This window comes from Rutidosis leptorrhynchoides, chromosome 1 (genome assembly GCF_046630445.1).
Source record: "Rutidosis leptorrhynchoides isolate AG116_Rl617_1_P2 chromosome 1, CSIRO_AGI_Rlap_v1, whole genome shotgun sequence".
NCBI classification, from domain to species: Eukaryota; Viridiplantae; Streptophyta; class Magnoliopsida; order Asterales; family Asteraceae; genus Rutidosis; species Rutidosis leptorrhynchoides.
The window spans coordinates 280,221,691-280,244,196 of record NC_092333.1 but is presented as its reverse complement, the minus strand read 5'-3'; positions in this window follow the sequence as shown (position 1 = coordinate 280,244,196).

Genomic DNA, 22,506 nt, shown 5'->3' with positions numbered 1-22,506 from the left:
GATTTCTGATCAATCACAAAAACACAACGTTAATTTCAATTGGCCATAACTTGATCATCCGGAAATGAAATCAAGCGAATCCAAAGCCTAAAATCAATAGTTTTTCGCAAGGAATATAATTATAATATAATATCATACAATTGAAAAATTAAAATTACTGTACACATCAAATACAAATTCGGTTTTCGCATAAAACAATCAAGACGAGCAATTTATCGCATCTAGTATTCATCAAACATCAAGACTTGAGTAATAGACAACCTAATCCATGAAACCTTAATAACAATCTGATTTTAGAGATTAGAGTTTATGTGTTTATACCTTTGATCACAAAATTGTTTATACTAGCGCGTAGAGAATGACGATCGGAGCAAGATTGATCAAACGAGTAAGAGCAAACAAGCAAGTTTGATGGTTGATTTGTGTGTGTGTGTGTGTTTGATGTGAAGAAGAAGAGAGGGAGGAGGAATGAGCTGCATTTTCTCATAGATAGGATGGAATGAATGATTAAAATTGTATAAAGAATTATCTAACTAGTTACTTAGTGCCTAAAAATCAAAAGTCAACAAACATGGGCCTAAACTAATTAGTCAACAAACATGGGCCTAAACTAATAGTCAACATGCATTGGCTACTCATGGGGCCAAGGATGATGAGGTATGAGGTCATGTCCATGTGGCCTCGGTCTCGGGTCTCGGGCTCGTTTTGTGTAAAAGCTCATTCGCGCGTGGTTCGTTTCGAGTGCCATTAACCGTACCGAATCTCCGGCACGTTAACTAGTCGTTGAAACAAAAGCACCGTGTTTAATTCATTAAGTAAATAATAAATTAAATTCCTTTCATAAGTTCAATAATTATTAACAATAATTATTCTATCGTTTTTCCGAGTTCCGTGAACTGAAAAGTTTCCTAGGCGATTAGCTTTAATCGTATCGTTTCTAGTTTAATTCGTCAACCGAATTAAGTTCACTAATTAATATAACATATTAATTCAAGTAACCCACTAAGGTTCAAGTACGCATTTAATTACTTTAAATACGAAAAAGTTTCACGTAGCCACTGTTAACTATTCTGAAAAAAAATTGGCGTATGAAAATTGTATGATTTAACTAACGATCGTCAAGTATTTAACGAAAGTTTTGTAACATCTCGCGTTTTTCCGTTAAATTTAATTTTAACACTATTTTTTTTTATATAATATCTTTCGTTATTTAAATTCGTATTTTCCGATGACTAACGTTCTTAATATTCCCGTTATTTAATTATAACATCACTCGTTTACCCGAGCGTTTTAAGAAATATTCGTTTGTTTAACTCCCGCACCCGACAACAAACTTGAGGGACTAATCTTGGCATTTGGCCAAATGTTTGGTGACTAGTCACCACCTCCCCATCTCATCCATTCATTTTTCCTCTTCTCCTTCTACCTCCTTTCTCTCTTCCATTTTTGAACCATAAACACCCAACTCACAAATTCATCATCTAAATCCGATTGAAGAAGCAAACATCAAAACAAATTACATTTTCGTGATCATCTCTTCATCCTCTTCGATTTGGTACCAATTTCATAGCTTGGGGTAAAGTTTCTAAAAACTCTAGATTTCTCTAAATTCGTGTTTTTGACTTGAAATGGTGTTAGTTAGTGTCTATGGCTTGTGTATAACATGAATATATGTTTTGTTTGCTCGATTCGTTGTTTTGAGTAACTATTTTGAACATTTGAAATGGGTATGCTTAATCCTTGATTTTGGATGAGTTAATGTTGTTAAATTGTTAGAGTTTATGTTTTAAACGTGTTACTAGCATCTTTAGCATCAATTTGATGTGTAGGTTGATTTGGAAAACATCATTAACATGATTATTGGTTTTGTGATTCTTGATTAGGGTTTGATGAACTCTAAAAGGAAATTTTGATGCTTTGAATGCCATGAAATGTTATTAGTTAGTGATTAGTTGTATTGTATGTTTCATTACCTTCAAAACGGCATATCATATTGCATTCCCGAATCATAAAATGCGTTTTGTAAACTTGAAACGATGGTTTTGAACATTTAATGACCACTTGACGAGATTTCGGCTATTGTAAATGATGTTTTTGCTTGATGAAAAGTGGTTAGTTGTATTCCTTGTCAAAATACCTTTCCAACGATATAAGATACTTATTTTGGATGTTTACGGTTTAGGATTTATGGGTATTTGAAGTTGGAATCGTGCTTGAGTGTGAAAACTGCCAGACTTGCTGATCAGTTATATGGAGCGGCGCGCCAAAATCCGCGCGGCGCACCATTTGCGCCTGTCCCAAATTCTTTTGATTTTCACATTTTCACCCCCGCTTACTCGTAACTCCGATTAACATGAAACTTGGCAAACATGTGTATATATGAATTCTAAGCTTAGGAAAATTGTCGGATACCCGACCCGACCCCGTTGACTTTGACTTTGACCAAGTTTGACTTTTAGTCAAACTTAACCAAACTTTTTTGCAATCGTTCTAACATGCTTTTATACGTGATTCTTGCATGAAACTTGACCACGTGATTCACATGCTACATAATCGAGTCGTAACGAGCCATAGGACTAATTGAACACATTTCATCCGACCTTGTGTCGTAACCGGTTAATTGATACAACTTATTTGTTTAGGTCAAGGCTAAGCAACTATCATGCACACGTTTACTTTGTGAAGTACTTTTATACTCGTGCACTCGAGGTGAGATCATAGTCCCACCTTTTCAACAACTTTTTATACTTTTAAATTGTGGGCTGAGAAACATATACTTTGTTACATTTTGTACTACTTACTTTTATACTTTGAACACAAGTACAAGGAAAACAAACATTCCACAGCGAGTTAGAACAAAAATCCTCAATTCGATTATCATTAGTTACACTTGCAGGGTGTAAGCGAGAACTTATATTGTGTGGCCATACGGGTTTGACAAACCCTCATTTCGGACGGTTCGCTACCGTCTACGGATGAAATATATTTTCGAGAAACAGTGTATGTTCTAACACTATTGTGATGGGGTTCTATGGAATGAAATGTTAAGTCTTGATAATTGGGTGCTCGCGAACAATACTTTTGGAATGCAAACGATTTTGATAATCAACGTTATGGGAATACTAAATCTTGTGGTTCAAAAACAACGTTTATTACAAACACCTATGATTTCACCAACGTTTTTCGTTGACAGTTTTCTATATGTTTCTCAGGTTCATACTTGGCTATTTGATACATGCTTCCGCGTACACTCATACTTGCTTGGAGTCGAGCATACATGCATACACTCTGATTTCTTGCTTGGGGTCAAGCATACATACATACATACGCTAGTGATAGCACCTTTGGATTCAAACATATCGTTTACATACTTACTCTATTTATAGCAACCGTGATTTTAAACTAATTATGTCGCAAGTTATCTCATTTATAATTTATACTTTTGCAAACTTAAAATTGTTGTCGAACGGTTTTGTAAACTAAACTTTGCAAGCATGATACGTTTCAAAAGAACGCGACATAATTTTGGTCAAACGATTCTCATATAGGGACTACGACCACGTAACGGGACTTAAGTTAGCGGCGCCGTCAATGACGATTTTGTCGGGTCGTTACAGATGGTATCAGAGCGTTGGTTGTAGGGAACTAGGATATGCATTAGTGTGTCTGACAGAGTCGTTAGGACGCATTAGTGAATCTAGACTACAACCGGATAGTTAGCCATTGCATTCTAACATACATTTGCTATAGATAGCACTTACTTGAATACTTGTGCATTATACTTGAATCATTCTTAGGCAAACTTTTTAATGGTACCTAACCTTCATCATACGAACTCGTATTCCGCCACTTTTTGGTAACACACGTGAATTCAAGGTTTATACGCGTACGGATGACCATGACTTCGTTAGTCACTCTAGTTCGGGAATTCTGACTCCTTGGTTGTTATCCACCCCGTCTCAGCTTACTATCCACAAGTGTTGTAAAGTTACCACCACCACTCTAGATGAGTATCATCATCACTATTTATCACTACGGTTGCGTACTACTCGTTATCATGACTCGTTACTCTTTTCCTACCTAAATGCATTATTGTCTGACTCGAACCGCATTGACGTGAACAATCATTTATACACTTCCCTCGGGGAACGCTTCCTTAGAGTTGCAGAAATTCTTTCGATTTAATACGAGTCACGTTTGAGACGTCGTTACATTTTGTTCATTTTAGATCTTCACGATGACACGAACTTGAATCTATGGAGTGATGTGGGAATGGAGGTATGAGTTAGCGTAATATAACGACACTCGATCAACGTGGTTATATTACGGTAAGACATACCAAAGTTCTAATGACACGTGATGGTGGTTAGACTCGATCAACCTAATCACCACCATGTGCCATGTACATGACTTCATCTATTCATGTTTGGACATCTGAAAACTCCGAAAGTACTGACAACAACCATACCGGGGACATACCTTCGAATATTGTCGAACCATATTTATGCTTCCGAATGAATGACGAATTCTTTCAACTTCAAACATACGTTATACATGAATACTATCTCGTCTTCGCACAGTTTTATCAACGAACTGCAATATACCTGTTATGCTCACACCGAGGTGGAAACTTCTCTCGTATTACACTCGTACTTCCGTATAAGGAAATCTTTGATTCTAAATTTTCAATGGAGAGATAGACTCTTCACGTTATACTAGTACTCGCCTCGAGGGTGAATAGACCCGACGAACGTTTTCAGAAACCGATGAGAACTTGCTCCGACAAACGTTTTTGGAAATAGATAAATCTTTCGCGACGCAAATTTCTTGAGAAACTTGTTCTAACTAACGTTTTCGAGTCCTGATGTACCCGTTCGAACATACCTTACAGAAATGTACCTCATTTCAGATCGAGATTCTTGTTTCACTTCTAGATTTCGGAGTGCTTTATGAAAAGCCCCGGGACCACGTTTAAACATGAGTACAACACATCAACGCATCTCGAAGGGCCAAAAAAAAACATACGATTCAAACCTTGGAAATCATAAAACGAATTCGTGTTATCGACTTCAAAATTTCTTGAGAAAAGTCATTGCCTTTACTAAATTCTCTTACGCCGATGGTTATCATTCAAATCTTAACGTCACACCTTTTGAAATCTTATGTGACCGGAAACGTCATTCTCCTTTTGTAGAACCAAGTAAATGATAATCAAACCATCGAACCCGAGCTAATTCATGGAACAACCAAGAAACTTCTTTAACCTCAGAAAGGCTCGAGACGACCGTAATCGCCAAAGGAGCTATGCCACTGTTAGACGTAAACTTTTCAAATTCCATGTGGAAAACCGCGTAACGTAAAAAGTCGCATCTTGAGGAGGTGTAATTCATTTCGGGAAACGTAGATAGCTAAATCCGCTATATTTTGATCCTTTTAAAAATCTTGGGGCGTTTTGGACCCGTTGCTAGCCATTTAGATTTTTCGATTCATTTGAGCCCCGTTCATCCTACATTCCATATATCAAACTTAAAGAAGTGTCTTGCCGAGCAAGAACTTGTTATTTCTTTTGATGAACTTACTATCGATGACAAACTTCACTTCCTAGGAGAACCGGTTGAAATTATGAATCGTGAAACCAACTTTAAAACAATGTAAAATCCCGACCATCAAAGTTCGTTGAAATGCCCAAGGTAGTACCCACACTTATTCGTAGAATTTAAAATGCAAGGTTTCGAAGAAGAAACAACAACTACCACTTCCAACTAAATTTCGGGACGAAATTTCTTTTGAGGTGTGGATAATGTAACATCCCGCGTTTTTCCGTTAAATTTAATTTTAACACCGTTTTTTTTATATAATATCTTTCGTTATTTAAATTCGTATTTTCCGATGACTAACATTCTTAATATTCCCGTTATTTAATTATAACATCACTCGTTTACTCGAGCGTTTTAAGAAATATTCATTTGGTTAACTCCCGCACCCGACAATAAACTTGAGGGACTAATCTTGGCATTTGGCCAAATGTTTGGTGACTAGTCACTACCTCCCCATCTCATCCATTCATTTTTCCTCTTCTCCGTCTACCTCCTTTCTCTCTTCCATTTTTGAACCATAAACACCCAACTCACAAATTCATCATCTAAATCCGATTGGAGAAGCAAACATCAAAACAAATTACATTTTCGTGATCCTCTCTTCATCCTCTTCGATTTGGTACCAATTTCATAGCTTGGGGTAAAGTTTCTAAAAACTCTAGATTTCTCTAAATTCGTGTTTTTGACTTGAAATGGTGTTAGTTAGTGTCTATGGTTCGTGTATAACATGAATATATGTTTTGTTTGCTCGATTCGTTGTTTTGAGTAACTAGTTTGAACATTTGAAATGGGTGTGCTTAATCCTTGATTTTGGATGAGTTAACGTTGTTAAATTGTTAGAGTTTATGTTTTAAAAGTGTTACTAGCATCTTTAGCATCAATTTGATGTGTAGGTTGATTTGGAAAACATCATTAACATGATTATTGGTTTTGTGATTCTTGATTAGGGTTTGATGAACTCTAAAAGGAAATTTTGATGCTTTGAATGCCATGAAATGTTATTAGTTAGTGATTAGTTGTATTGTATGTTTCATTACCTTCAAAACGGCATATCATATTGCATTCCCGAATCTTAAAATGCGTTTGGTAAACTTGAAACGATGGTTTTGAACATTTAATGACCACTTGACGAGATTTCGGCTATTGTAAATGATGTTTTTGCTTGATGAAAAGTGGTTAGTTGTATTCCTTGTCAAAATACCTTTCCAACGATATAAGATACTTGTTTTGGATGTTTACGATTTACGATTTATGGGTATTTGAAGTTGGATTCGTGCTTGAGTGTGAAAACTGCCAGACTTGCTGATCAGTTATATGGAGCGGCGCGCCAAAATCCGCGCGGCGAGCCATTTGGGCCTGTCCCAAATTCTTTTGATTTTCACATTTTCACCCCCGCTTACTCGTAACTCCGATTAACATGAAACTTGGCAAACATGTTTATATATGAATTCTAAGCTTAGGAAAATTGTCGGATACCCGACCCGACTCCGTTGACTTTGACCAAGTTTGACTTTTAGTCAAACTTAACCAAACTTTTATGCAATCGTTCTAACATGCTTTTATACGTGATTCTTGCATGAAACTTGACAACGTGATTCACATGCTACATAATCGAGTCGTAACGAGCCATAGGACTAATTGAACACATTTCACCCGACCTTGTGTCGTAACCGGTTAATTGATACAACTTATTTGTTTAGGTCAAGGCTAAGCAACTATCATGCACATGTTTACTTTGTGAAGTACTTTTATACTCGTGCACTCGAGGTGAGATCATAGTCCCACCTTTTCAACAACTTTTTATACTTTTAAATTGTGGGCTGAGAAACATATACTTTGTTACATTTTGTACTACTTACTTTTATACTTTGAACACAAGTACAAGGAAAACAAACATTCCACAGCGAGTTAGAACAAAAATCCTCAATTCGATTATCATTAGTTACACTTGCAGGGTGTAAGCGAGAACTTATATTGTGTGGCCATACGGGTTTGACAAACCCTCATTTCGGACGGTTCGCTACCGTCTACGGATGAAATATATTTTCGAGAAACAGTGTATGTTCTAACACTATTGTGATGGGGTTCTATGGAAGGAAATGTTAAGTCTTGATAATTGGGTGCTCGCGAACAATACTTTTGGAATGCAAACGATTTTGATAATCAACGTTATGGGAATACTAAATCTTGTGGTTCAAAAACAACGTTTATTACAAACACCTATGATTTCACCAACGTTTTTCGTTGACAGTTTTCTATATGTTTCTCAGGTTCATACTTGGCTATTTGATACATGCTTCCGCGTACACTCATACTTGCTTGGAGTCGAGCATACATGCATACACTCTGATTTCTTGCTTGGGGTCAAGCATACATACATACATACGCTAGTGATATCACCTTTGGATTCAAACATATCGTTTACATACTTACTCTATTTATAGCAACCGTGATTTTAAACTAATTATGTCGCAAGTTATCTCATTTATAATTTATACTTTTGCAAACTTAAAATTGTTGTCGAACGGTTTTGTAAACTAAACTTTGCAAGCATGATACGTTTCAAAAGAACGCGACATAATTTTGGTCAAACGAGTCTCATATAGGGACTACGACCACGTAACGGGACTTAAGTTAGCGGCGCCGTCAATGACGATTTTGTCGAGTCGTTACAAGTTTTAACGGAAAAACTCTGGTTGTTACACCAGGACAAAGGACAATTAACCCGGGTAACAATTAATTAAATCAAAACGCCAAACATCATGATTACGGAAGTTTAAATAAGCATAATACTTTTATTTCATATTTCATTGTACCTTTATTTACTGTCATTTTAATTACTGCAATTTACTTTATCGCAATTTAAATTCTTTCATTTATATTATCGTCATTTATCTTTACGCTTAAAATATAAAATCGACAAACCGGTCATTAAACGGTAAAAACCCCCTTTTATAATAATATTACTATATATTTATATATATATTTTATATAAATATAGTTGTTAAAAATATAGCGTTAAACTCAGCTAGTTCCCTGTGGACGAACCGGACTTACTAAAAACTACACTACTGTACGATTAGGTACACTGCCTATAGTGTTGTAGCAAGGTTTAGGTATATCCACTCTAATATTAAATAAATAACTTGTGTAAAATTGTAACGTATTTAATAGTATTTCGCAATAAAAATATAACTATTTCGTATACGCTGCTGCACACATCAAGTATTTTTGGCGCCGCTGCCGGGGATTAGCATAAACGCCGAAAGCAAAACGCTATAAAAAAAATATTTTTAATAAGTTTTAATTTCTTTCTGTAAAAATACGTTTTAAATATTAAAAATACAAAAATATAAAAATAAAAACAAAATATATATATTTTTAAGAGTTGTTCAAAATATAAAAAAAATTAAAAAGTTTGTATTTTCTTTTAGTTACAAAAACTAATAGGTAATTATTAAAATATAAGTTTTTATTTATATAAATATTTTATATAAAGATAAAACAGAAGAAAAAAAATAATTGGGCCGAAGCCTGTCGAAGCCCAAACAATCTGGCCTGGTTTCCGGATCCATGCGATCGCATGGCCAGACAACTAATACCTCATGCGTTCGCTTGAGGTGACTTGACAGGGCCTGATCATCAGACGTACGAATTAGGGTTTGATTTTATTAATTATTATTATTAATTAATTTAGATTAGGGTTTTATTTTAATATTAATTAGTTTAGTTTTTATTACTTTTAGGTTTTAATTAATTTTATTAATTCATAAACTAATATTTTTAAAAAAAAAATAATATTTTTATAAAAATAAGTAATTTTATCATTTTTTGTTTATTTTTATTTTTATTAGTTTAATTCATAATTTGTATATTTTTATCGTTCGTAATTAGTTTTAAGATTAGTATTTTGCCGTAGTATTTTATATTTCTAGATTTTTGGGCTTTGCCGTAAAATCCCTTAAGTGATTTTTCTTTAGACTAAGATTTAGGTGCTTTAGAATTTTGCGACGCCGTTTTATGATTTTAGTACTTTTTAAGTTATTGCTGTTTTGGATATAGAATTCCTTTTAAGCTTTAATACCTTTAGACGCAACTTTTAGACTTAAGTTTTTAGACTTCTAAGTTTCGACGCTGCATTTTATTATTTTTCGATGCTTATTTTTCGACTTTTTATTTTTCGACGTTTTTCGACGCACTCTTTTTCTTTCTTATTTCTCGACGCACTAGTTTTTAGGACATAGATTTTTATTTCAAAACTTCGACGAAAAATTATTTTAAGCGGTTAAATTGATAGACATCCAAATTTTCTGGTTCGTAGTAATAGTTGGATTTGTTAGTGGCGAGTTGTGGGCTTCCGATTTAAAGGGTCCTGGCTACCTGCTACATCTATTGGCTATTCGATACGTGGGCAAAATCAAAAAAGTCTATTAATTTGATAACTTATATAATTTTTTATTTTATTTTTATAACTAATAGGATATTCAGTGAATGCACCGAGCAAAACGTTCACCACCTTTCATACGTTCACCACCTGTAACTAGATCAAGACATCTAGCCAATATTGTCGCCGTTGATTTTTCTTTAGAATCGTCATCTAGTCGACCAAGTTCTCCAATTCAAATTTCCGATAATCCATTTTTTGAACCCGACCTCACAATTGAGAATCCGGAGGATATTCAAGGACAATTCAGAGATCCTGAGCCACTAATCATTCCTCCGGAATCGCAAATTACTCATCCAGAGATTATCGAGGAAGAAACTATTAAATCAGAATCCTCGAGTGATTCAGATTCAACAAATTCAATTATGAAAGTAACAGAACCTCTAAGTATGGAGGACCGAATGAGAGCCACACGCACTGGCCAAGGTCACGCCATTATTAAGCCAGACCTTAATGCACCAGATTATGAAATCAAAGGACAAATACTACACATAGTAACTAATCAATGCCAATATAGTGGTACGCCGAAGGAAGATCCAAACGAACATCTTCGAACTTTTAATAGGATCTGTACTCTATTCAAAATCAGAGAAGTTGAGGATGAACAGATCTATCTCACGTTGTTTCCCTGGACTTTAAAGGGAGAAGCCAAAGATTGGTTAGAATCGTTACCTAAAGGGGCGATTGACACATGGGATGTTTTAGTTGAGAAATTTCTTAAAAGATTCTTTCTGGTATCTAAAGCCGTGAGACTTCAAGGAGAAATTGTTACGTTCACGCAAAAGCCAAATGAAACATTACATGAGGCGTGGACAAGATTCGGAAAGTTGTTGAGAGGATGCCCTCAACACGGATTAGACACTTATCAAATAGTACAAATATTCTACCAAGGATGCGACATTACTACACGAAAAGACATCGACATAACAGCTGGTGGTTCCATTATGAAGAAAACCGCAACTGAAGCTTACAAAATTATTGATAACACTGCTTCCCACTCACATGAGTGGCACCAAGAAAAAGACATCGTTAGATCATCTAAAGCGGCTAGAGCCGATTCTAGTCATGACTTTGATTTCGTTTCCGCAAAAATAGATGTTTTCGAGAGACGAATGGAAAAGATGAATAAAGATATTCACGCAATACGAATCAGTTGTTAGCAATGCGGTGGACCACAATTAATGAAAGATTGTCACATTGAACAAACCATGGAACAATGAGAGAATGTTTCCTACATGAACCAAAGGTCGGGAAATAATTATCAAAATAATTATCAACCGCTAAGGCCAAACTTCAATCGAAATCAAAACATTCTTTACAATCCAATTGGACCCAACAATAACTCGTATAACCAACAAGGTCCGAATAACCAACCAACTCAAAATAACAATTTCAATCAACAAAGACCTAGCTTATATAAACCACCACAACAAACCGAAGAGAAAAAGTCAAATCTAGAAGAAATGATGGCAAAGCTAATGGAATCTCAAACACAATTTATAACATCTCAAACCCAAACAAATGAGAGGTTTGATCAGTCATTAAGAACTCAACAAACTTCCATTTTGAATCTAGAAAAACATGTAGGTACTCTTGTTAGCATAATGAGTGAGAAGGAACAAGGAAAGCTACCAAGTAATACTGAAGTAAATCCTCGGAATGAGAATGTTAATATGGTATCAACAAATTCTGAAAAACCTCATCAGAAGATGGGAAGGTTTTAGATGTGAGTAACAATGAAGAAGTTACAACACCACCACCACTCGAGCATGTAAAGCCAGTGGTGGCACCCTACAGACCATCCATCCCGTTTCCAAGAAAAGGAGTTGAGTATGAGCAAGTAATAGGTAATAAAGTTTGTGATACCTCTGAAAAGAAGAAGAAGAAGAAGAAGAAGAATAAGAATATGCAAGAAACAAAAACCGTAGAAGTAAATCCGGTGAAGACAGTTCCAACAAAACCTCCACCCAGGGTGGGTGATCCAGGTGAATTTATTGTTCCTTGTCTACTTAGTGATTGTGTCATGTATGATGCACTAGCAGATTTAGGTGCGAGTGTGAAATGCCCCGTTCATATTAATTACAAATGTTTCATATTAATTGGTTTCTTTGCGAGGTTTTGACCTCTATATGAGACATTTTTCAAATCTTGCATTCGTTTTTAAAAACAACCATAACCTTTATTATTGAATAAAGGTCTTAATGACATAATTTAGATTGTCTATCAAAGACAATCTCCTCAAATAAATAAGTTTTTACACAATCCATTACAATATGATCAAATATATTACAACAATTACTCCGAATACAAGTTTAAACAATATAAACAATTATGCCGACTCCAGATCTTGACCTTGGGTTGGCATACGACAGCGGAAGCATTTTTAATATTCACCTGAGAATAAATATGCTTAAAACATCAACAAAAATGTTGGTGAGTCATAGGTTTAATTTCTATATAATAATCATAACATTTAATAAGCCACAAGATTTCATTTAATTAAATGCGCAAGATCATTACAACTGCAAAAATCATTCATACGATGAGTCACCTGGTAACCGACCTTAACATAGAGCGCTTAAGATATCTAGCATCATACATTCCACTATTCAAATGTATGACAAGAACCCTTCGAAGTACTAAAGCATTTCCAATATTCGAAAATGGGGGCGGTTAGTGCCCGTAGATCTACCTTTAGGATTCGCATCAATTAGTGTTTTTCACTAATTCTTAGGTTACTAAGCATAATAATAATAATTACAGATAACCGGTATAACAAAACAGTCATAGAATGTAGTTTCATGAACTTGTGCTTATTTTGTAAAACATTTATAAATTTGCATGTATTCTCATCCCAAAATAATTTAGATTGTAAAAATGGGACTATAACTCACTTGTGATGATTTTCAAATAGATGGTGATAAGACTTGGCCTTTTGACAAATTCACGAACCTAATAATAATATTCTTGTCTCAAGATATATATATATATATATATATATATATAATTAATATTCCATACTTATGATACTTGTGATAATTTTAATTGTCCATTGTTAGTAGTCCAACGTTCGTAGTCCAATAGTCCAATAGTCCAATAGTCCAACCGTATAAATATATATATAAATATAAATGCATATATTGTCTGAAGCAATCCGCGACCCATTGTATACATGTCTCAGGCTCGATCACAAGAATCCACTTCGACCCACAGCTAACTCAAAATTACTGCCAATGGTGTCTTATAGTTCGTTCCAATAATATATATAGAAGAAATCAAAATGATATGTCAAAACGCTGTATACAGATCTACGGTGATCAAGTCATATATATATATATGGTGCGTTACGATCTTTATTAAGACTATAATATATTGTCGTAGAACTTAATCACGACTATTATAAATTGTATTTCCATAAGTTCGGGAACTAGACATGTATAAATACATGTAGGATACAAGGTAAGTTAGCTAGGATAAGGTTAGCATCCCTTTTTATTAATCAAAACCGTAGCTAAAAACAAGCAAAAATATCTAATTTTGTTTTACCCATAATTTCTTCGTTACAAATCCGTTTTGAGTGATTCGAGTTGCCATAGTTTCGTATCAAACTCAACATTATTAATCTTAATAGAAAAAGTATAGGTTTATAGTCGAAAATACAGCTTAGGTGTCAAATAAGAGAAGATAGTCATATCCGTCGTAAGAACGACATCTTGATGACCCTTTTGAAAAACATACTTCCACTTAGAGTTTAACCATGGATTTTGGATATATTTCATATCCATATAAAATAAGATTTTTCACCAAAGGAAATCTTTTAATTCAAAGTTTAAGATAGGTTTTTAAAATTAAACCCAAAACAGTCCCCGATGATCTATGACGGGGTATGTTCAGTTTTAAGGTGTTCTTCGTGTTTACAAGTTTTATATCCTTATGTTAGCTTGACATACTGTCATAATACATGTGTTGAAGTATTTTAAAAGTTAAGTTAGAAGGATTAAGTTTATTTGCAAACAAGTTTAGAAATAATCTAAACTATGTTCTTGTTGTTATTAGTTATAACTCAAAATAAGATAGCTATATGGATATGAATCGAAAAAGATTATGAATAAGGTGACTACCTTAAATTAAACGAACAAAGTTGCTGAGAAAATAAGATGATAATCTTGTGATCAAAGATATCCTTGATGGCTTGTAATCCTTGGAGTGGAATCATAGAATGAACAAAAGTTCGAATAAGATTTCTATCTTGAATTAATATAGTTATAAGTATATGAATTGAACCAAAGCTTATATATGATTCTTACCTTGATAAAGAGGAGTAGATGAGTTAACAAAGTGTTCTTGAAGCTAGTTTATGATCAAAGTGAATGAAGATTTTCTAGTACTTGAAGTATGTGTGTTTAAAGAGTGTTTAAAGAGTAAGAAATGGAGAGAATACTTGGAGTTCTTGTGTGTGAGTATTATGAGAGTGAAGGTAAGTTAAATAGCTGATATTAATGAGTAAAAATAATGTTAAAAGTCGTGGTTCATGCATATGGTTAAGAGACTTTATCAAAATTTGGAATATAGCATAATAATGCAAACTAGAAGTTAAATGTTGGTTCCCACAAGTCTCCATCATATTTATCCTTGTCTTGTGACTCATAGGGCTACTAAGGAGGCTATAATTAGTATTTCATATTGGTATATACTCATAGTATTTAAGTATGGAAGCTGGGTATGATACGGGTGTAAATACCGAATGAATACGAATAGAATTCTTGATGGAATTGAATGAGATTATGAGTATAGCTATCTTTGTTGAGTATAAGTATGTTAGTATATACGTTTAAGTCCTTCAAAAGTGTATTAATACATATTAATACAATACATATACATACATTTTAATTTAGAAGTTATTACAACGTTAATCGTTATATATATATATGTATATAATCTTGAAGTCTTTAAGTTAGTAATCTCATTTTATGTATATAACCAATTGTTATTGTATTCAATGAGATACTTAAATATCATTTTATCAAATCATAAGTATATATATATATCCATATATTACAACGTTATGACATTCGTGAATCGTCAGACAAACTAGGTGGCCAAACATTTGTATAAAATTCATTTCAAATAACCAAATCTTAATGAGTTTGATTGCTTAACATGTTGGAAACATTAATTATGTAAATATTAATCTTCTATATAGTAGCGGAAAAATCAGGGTCGTTACATTACACACCCGTTAAATTAAATTTCGTCCCGAAATTTAGAATTGTACCTAGTTAGCGTGCGATATCGGGAAACAAATGTGGGTACTTCAGCTCCATTTGGTCTTCTCGTTCCTAAGTAAATTCAGGTCCTCTACGAGCATTCCATCGAACTTTAATGATTGGTATCTTATTTTGTTTGAGTCGTTTGACCTCACGATCCATAATTTCGACGGGTTCTTCGACGAAATTTAGTTTCTCGTCAATTTTAATCTCGTCTAAAGGAATAATTAGATCTTCGGTAGCTAGGAATTTCTTCAGGTTTGAAACATGGAAGGTGTTGAGAATCTTTTCTAATTGTGGAGGTAGCTCAAGTCGATACTCCACCGGCCCATTGCGTTTTTCAATCTTGAATGGCCCAATGTATCTTGGGCTCAATTTCCCCCGCTTTCCAAAACGAATAACACCTTTCCAAGGTGATACCTTAAGCATAACCATATCACCTTCCTCAAACTCTAAAGGTTTTCTTCTAACATCGGCATAGCTCATTTGTCGACTCCGGGCTGTTTTCAATCGTTGCTGAATCTGAATGATTTTATCGGTGGTTTCTTGGATAATTTTCGGACCTGTAATCTGTTTATCCCCCACATCACTCCAACAAATCGGAGACCTGCACTTCCTCCCATAAAGTGCCTCGAATGGTGCCGCATCAATACTAGAATGATAGCTGTTGTTGTAGGAAAACTCAACTAACGGTAGATGTCGATCCCAACTGCTTCCAAAATCAATAACACATGCTCGTAGCATGTCTTCAAGTGTATGAATCGTCCTTTCACTCTGCCCATCAGTTTGTGGGTGATAGGCAGTACTTAAATCTAGACGAGTTCCCAACGCTTCGTGTAATGCCTGCAAGAATCTGGAAGTAAATCTGCTATCACGATCAGAGATAATAGTGATTGGTATACCATTTCTAGAAACAACTTCTTTCAGGTATAATCTGTGATGACCCGGAAACTTCCGACCAAATTTAAACTTAAATCTTATATGATTTCGACAAGATAAGCAAAGTCTGTAATGTTGAGTCTCAAAATTTTTGAACTGTTTTAATATAATCATTTGACCTTTGACCATTCCCGATAATTCACGAACAATTGTGTAAATACATATAAATATAAATGTAAATGTAAATATAAATATAAAGAGTATATCTAATATTTGAGTAATCAAATACACAATAATCAATTGGAATTAAATATGTAAAATAGCAAATAGAATAAATAAGTTACTATTAAGAAGAATATATATAATTGTTGTCAATAGTTATTATCTTGTAAATAAATATTCAATACATGATATCATATAATAATACATAAATAACAAATAGTAATATTTATATATTAAATGTAATTACAATTTTAATTATAGTTGTTATATTATTAGTACATCCATTATTATTGATATTAGGATTATTAGTATTATTAACATTTATTCATATTAACATCAGTATTATTTATTTTATTAAATATTATTATTATTACTATATATATTTATTAATTATTAAAAGAATTAATTAATTATATAATAAAGAGATGAAGGGATCGAATTAGTTTCATGTAGCTTTCCAGCTGTTGTTAATTTTTGTTTATATCTCAAAGTTGTTACACATCAATCTCAATTCGTACGAACCTGTGTCAATTAGTCTTATTAACAAACAAAATCAGTTTAATCGATTATTTTATTCTAAATTTTTTTTCTTCTGACAGGATTAAAGTTGTCGAGTGAATTAAACTAACAAACAAGCATTAGATGAACTACATTAGCTGTAATTTATCTTCTAGTATCCATACAATACTCTACAGATGCAATCTAAGCTCAGACAGCAACATCAAAATTTATCTTTGAAGAACACAGCTCGTGTCCCTATTCTTGATTAATCTCTCAAATACCTCAAATTCGAAACCCATTTCAGTCTTTCTACTTCTGATTCTGTTGTAGACATCACCACCTGACCACCATCATCTCTTTTTATATTTATATATACATATATAACAATGAAGTTATCAACTCACCTCACCATCATACGAACAATACCTGTTGCTTCTGTTATTGTTAGATGAAGGTCACATCCCATCTGCAAACCGCCACCATACACCACCCTACAACCATCATGACAACCACCATTGAAATCTTTAAACAAACTACTACTACATCCTATCCATCTTTCTTCCAGTTCCGTACGCCTAATCAACCATAAACCATCATCACGTGTTATCATTTTTTTTCTTTTCTTTTGAGATCACGAACCGAAAAATAATCATTCCACCCACCATCACCACCATAATGTTTTGATGTTCCATCTACACCATGTACAATCATCAAAACCCATTGGTACTTCGGCTCTTTTCTTTTCTGCTTTATACGTAAAACAACAATCAAAACGCCATCACCTTTCCTCGCTTTCTTCATGAACCGTAACATCTAACCATCTCCTCGATCACCCTGCTACAACCAAAGTAAGCCATCTGACTATATTTATTTATTTTTTTCTTCTCTCTCTTCTGTTTAACCGAAAACCTCCACAAAGAAATCACGGTTTTATTGGCATGATGCTACGTCCCTTTTCTTTCTTTTCTGTAAAAACGGGTGTTGAACAAAGTATAAGAACGATATATGGCGATTGATGAGTGATGATGAATATTGACGTTGAATTGGAAATGAATACCACTACACTAATTACTTCCATCCATATATATATTAAACTATAACCCACTTGTTAATTATTAAAGCCAAATGGTACAGCACATACATGGGGAAGATTTATGCCGACAGTTACAAAAGGAAATACCCCACTTGAAGAAAACCGAATCCTATGATGATGGATTGATGACCTGCATTTTTCTTATTTAAGTGTCTGCCCTTTTATTTTTTTCTTTCTTTCGTTTACACCAACAAGCAAAAGGAGCTGGATCAGTTTGTTGGGCTGTGAAGCAAGGGTATCGGTTGGGCTTAGATAATTTATGTTACTAAGCCATGATTTCAAAATAGCAGCTGGATATTTTTTTAAACCGAACGCCATCATGACCAAACCCTTGCTATACCTTTTGTTTTTATCCCTTTTGAACTCATCATCGAATCACGGCTGCAACTCCTGTCTCCTGTTTACAGTCACCCAAAAACATCCTGTTTACAACTAACTCTTACTGCTGCATTTTAGAATTCCTATGTTCGAACTAACATGCATAAGAATAAAGTTACAGGAGCATTTATGTGGGTTGATATTAATTGGAATCGATGTGTTACTTATGGGAAAGGAAACTGATTTACAATCATGAAAACTCACATATATTATTTCGGTTGGAACCACATTTTCCCCACCATTAATTATGTGATCCACTATCATAGCCATATGGCCGAGTGCTTTTCTATCTTGAGAAGTATTAAAATGTAAGACTATGATGATATGTGGGGACCTTGATTAGTTTATGATAGATAAGTTAGGGATAGAGACAATATTAAGGCAAGGGATGATGATTAAAAATTATACCGAATGATGATGATGAAACCATGGTTTATAAGGATGATGTTAGCGATTATGATCATGAATGATGATGGGTAAATTGGAGTACGTGAGGTTGATGAAAATCTATATGAAATTATGTCTGAACGAATCCAATACACATACATCCCTTTAATCAATTTTGTTTACTGTTGGGCTTATTGAATTCAATAAATGGATTTAACTATTTGGGCTTGGAGTCTACTGTTGGGCCGAGATCAAGATATTATAGTTGGGCCGAGATCCTTATTTTTCTGTTGGGCCGAATAACGGGTTAAAAGGACTTGGGTATTAATTGAATCAAAAAAGAAACATATAGAGCATTGGTTAAGCATGTGGTCAGTGAACGCGAGGTAACGGGTTCGAGCCCGGGCAGAGACAGTTTTTCTTGTTGAAAGCCTATAAATTCTATTAAGGTAGTTTTATTATCATTTTTATTATTATTATTAGTTATTTATTATTATTATTATAATCATTATCATTATTATTATTACAACAAATGTTGCTTACATAAAATGTATCTAACACATATATAATACCTATGTTAATATTATAAACTATTTTGTTTTCAAAATAAAAATATTATTATTTATCATTAATTAAATTACATATAAGATATAAATATATTTTAATATAACCATATATATAAATTTTAATATATATATCATATAGGTTTTAATTAAAATACTTTAATAAGAATTCGATATATATAAATATTAACCATGTAATTAAAATATATAAAATAGAGATAACTAATATATTTATTTAGGGTAATATGTAAATCATTAATAAAATTAGTATATTAATAAATCAACTTGTTTAAATGTTATTATATGTTATTATATGTTTTAATATATATATGAATAATATAGGTTCGTGAATCCGATGCCAACCTTACATTTGTTCAATGCCGTCATATGTATTTTTACTACAAAATACTGTATGGTGAGTTTCATTTACTCCCTTTTACTCTTTGCATTTTTGGGACTCAGAATACATGTATTGTTTTTACAACTGTTTTATTAAATGCTTTTGAAATATATTTTTGAACTGCGAATACATGAAATATTTTTATAAATGTTTGACGAGATAGACACAAGCAAAACATTCCTCGAATGAATTATTATACAACAGAAGTTCTGCGGATTATTATTGAATTATGTGGACATGATAATTGCCACCATTGAATTATGTGGACATGATAATTGCCACCATTGAATTATGTGGATATGATAATTGCCACCATTGAATTATGTGGACATGATAATTGCCACCAATTGAAGTGAATGTTATGTATCGAGAGAATAATTTTATACACAGGTTATGTGTATGTTACTTTTGTGCACAAGATATGTGTACGGTTACTAAGATTTATGAAAGATGATTTCGTACATGAGAATGGTGTACTGTATTTAAAAGATATTGCATGTACATTACAGGTGGGTATAGGATTCGGGCCCATTTGTACCATGCAGCATTTAAATCTTGTGGTCTATCAAAATGATGAATTTTATTTTGTTTTATGATAAACTTATGAACTCACCAACCTTTTGGTTGACACTTTAAAACATGTTTATTCTCAGGTATGAAAGAAATCTTCCGCTGTGCATTTGTTCATATTACATGGAGTCGTTTATGGCATATAGAGGTCAGAACCTCACAATGGGACCAACTATTGAAGACTTCATCCAGATGGATTAGGACGGGGCATTTCAGTTGGTATCAGAGCGGTGGTCTTAGCGAACCAGGTCTTGCAATAGTGTGTCTAACTGATAGTTGTTTAGATGCATTAGTGGGTATGGACTTCGACCGTGTCTACATGTCAAGAGTTTTGCTTATCATTTCGTGTCAAAAATTACCTGCTTATCATTCTTAGCGAATCATTTACTTATTATCTTAAGTCTAGACACGTCTTACTACATTTAGTGCATCAATAGTGTATAGACAAAATTCATATCTTAGCGTATCTGTTACTATAGACTTTTCCTGACAGCTTCCGTAGCTTCCTCCGTAACTTATGGGATTTTAGTATCATATACGCATATGTAAATTTTGTATTACAGGGTACTAATCTATATCCTATAATCTATTTCTTATCGAAAATCCTTCATCTGATCGTACGAGACGAATCCCTCAACCAGTTTGAATTCCTCGGATTTTGACAGCTATTCCGAAATGGAGTTTCACCTAAGCTCCAAAAGCAGTGTCACCAGAATGAATCAACAAATCATCCATCCCCAATTCATCTGATGGGTTCGTAGTCGACTTAACCGATGGAGACGAGAAGAAGGCGATCCCTTCCACTCACCAACCTGCACTCTTGGCGAAGAACCTGAAACATTCACCGACGAACCAATCCGAAACACTATTTTCGCCCTCATTACCCGAATATCTCGCCATGATTATATACTATCTCAAATTCAAAACCTTATTCATCCACTCGTTCTGACCGACAATCATCCTGGAATAATATAAGAAGTCAACGAACTTCGAGCCCGAGTTGTAGTCATGAAAAATATGGTGCAAAACGTACCAGCTTCAGCAACATCACGGACACCAACAACCTAAGTTTCAACATCACACGCCTTAACTTCTCATTATGTACCTCGAACATCAACATCATAAACACCAATTATTAGCCACCATAGATACCAAGGAATACCAACAATAATGAACGATGAAGTATTGATCCATAACTTCATTGAAGAAATATTCTGCGAAGAATATGTGGTTCCTAATAGTTTTAGAGATTACTTATTCTAGCTCAAACCGAAAATTATATGGGTTTAATATCATATTAACTCATTAAATCCATGATTACGTTTGAAGAAAATATATATGCAAGTATACTTTCATAAAGATTGTAACTAAAATTCTTTTGTATAAACTGTTAATGGTGAAAATATTTTAACGGGTAGGTAATACCCGAGGAATATTTAGTTTCACATTAATAAGTTACACTGTACATTCTTCGAATCTGATTCAACAGTCATTTACTATTCTACTTACATTCACAGATATACGTATCCGTTCACCACAGAATATCCATTTTTTTTATTCGATTTCATATTTGGATTTTGACTTATCAGAATTCAACAAGTGGCATAATGAAGAAAACATTGGACAATTAAAATGAATTCAAATATTGATTATAATATATGAAACTAAACAATTCTTCAAGTCTGCCACTTGATTTTATCTTAAACCTCATTTGTATCTTGACGATTCCAATCTGCATTCAAACATTTCATATTTCTTGAAAACACTTCAATCGAGAGGATGAACCAACCGCACTTCATCTATGGAAGAAAAGATTGATGCATATAGTTATGCACCTAAAAATACTCAGAACCTGAGTAAACGTTTAACATGTAGCTGTGCTAATTCCTTTAGTGTTATTATTACCCAAAATAATTTTGCAGTTCTTTTTCAAAATAGCCAATTTTGTCACAGCTCCAGCAAGACAACTTCGACTTTTCATTCGAAACAACCTTATTATAACTTTGATATATATATGCGTGCTCTTTATTGTTATCGGAGAACCTTATATATTTCACCATATTACCATCAGCGTTTAATCATCTAAAAACACAAATCTCTTGAAACCACCTCAGATTGATAACCGATGATTCAGATATGATAGCATTAAATGCTGATGAAACAGCAAAACTGTAGATGGTCTTAATGGCCAAAAGTTTGATGATA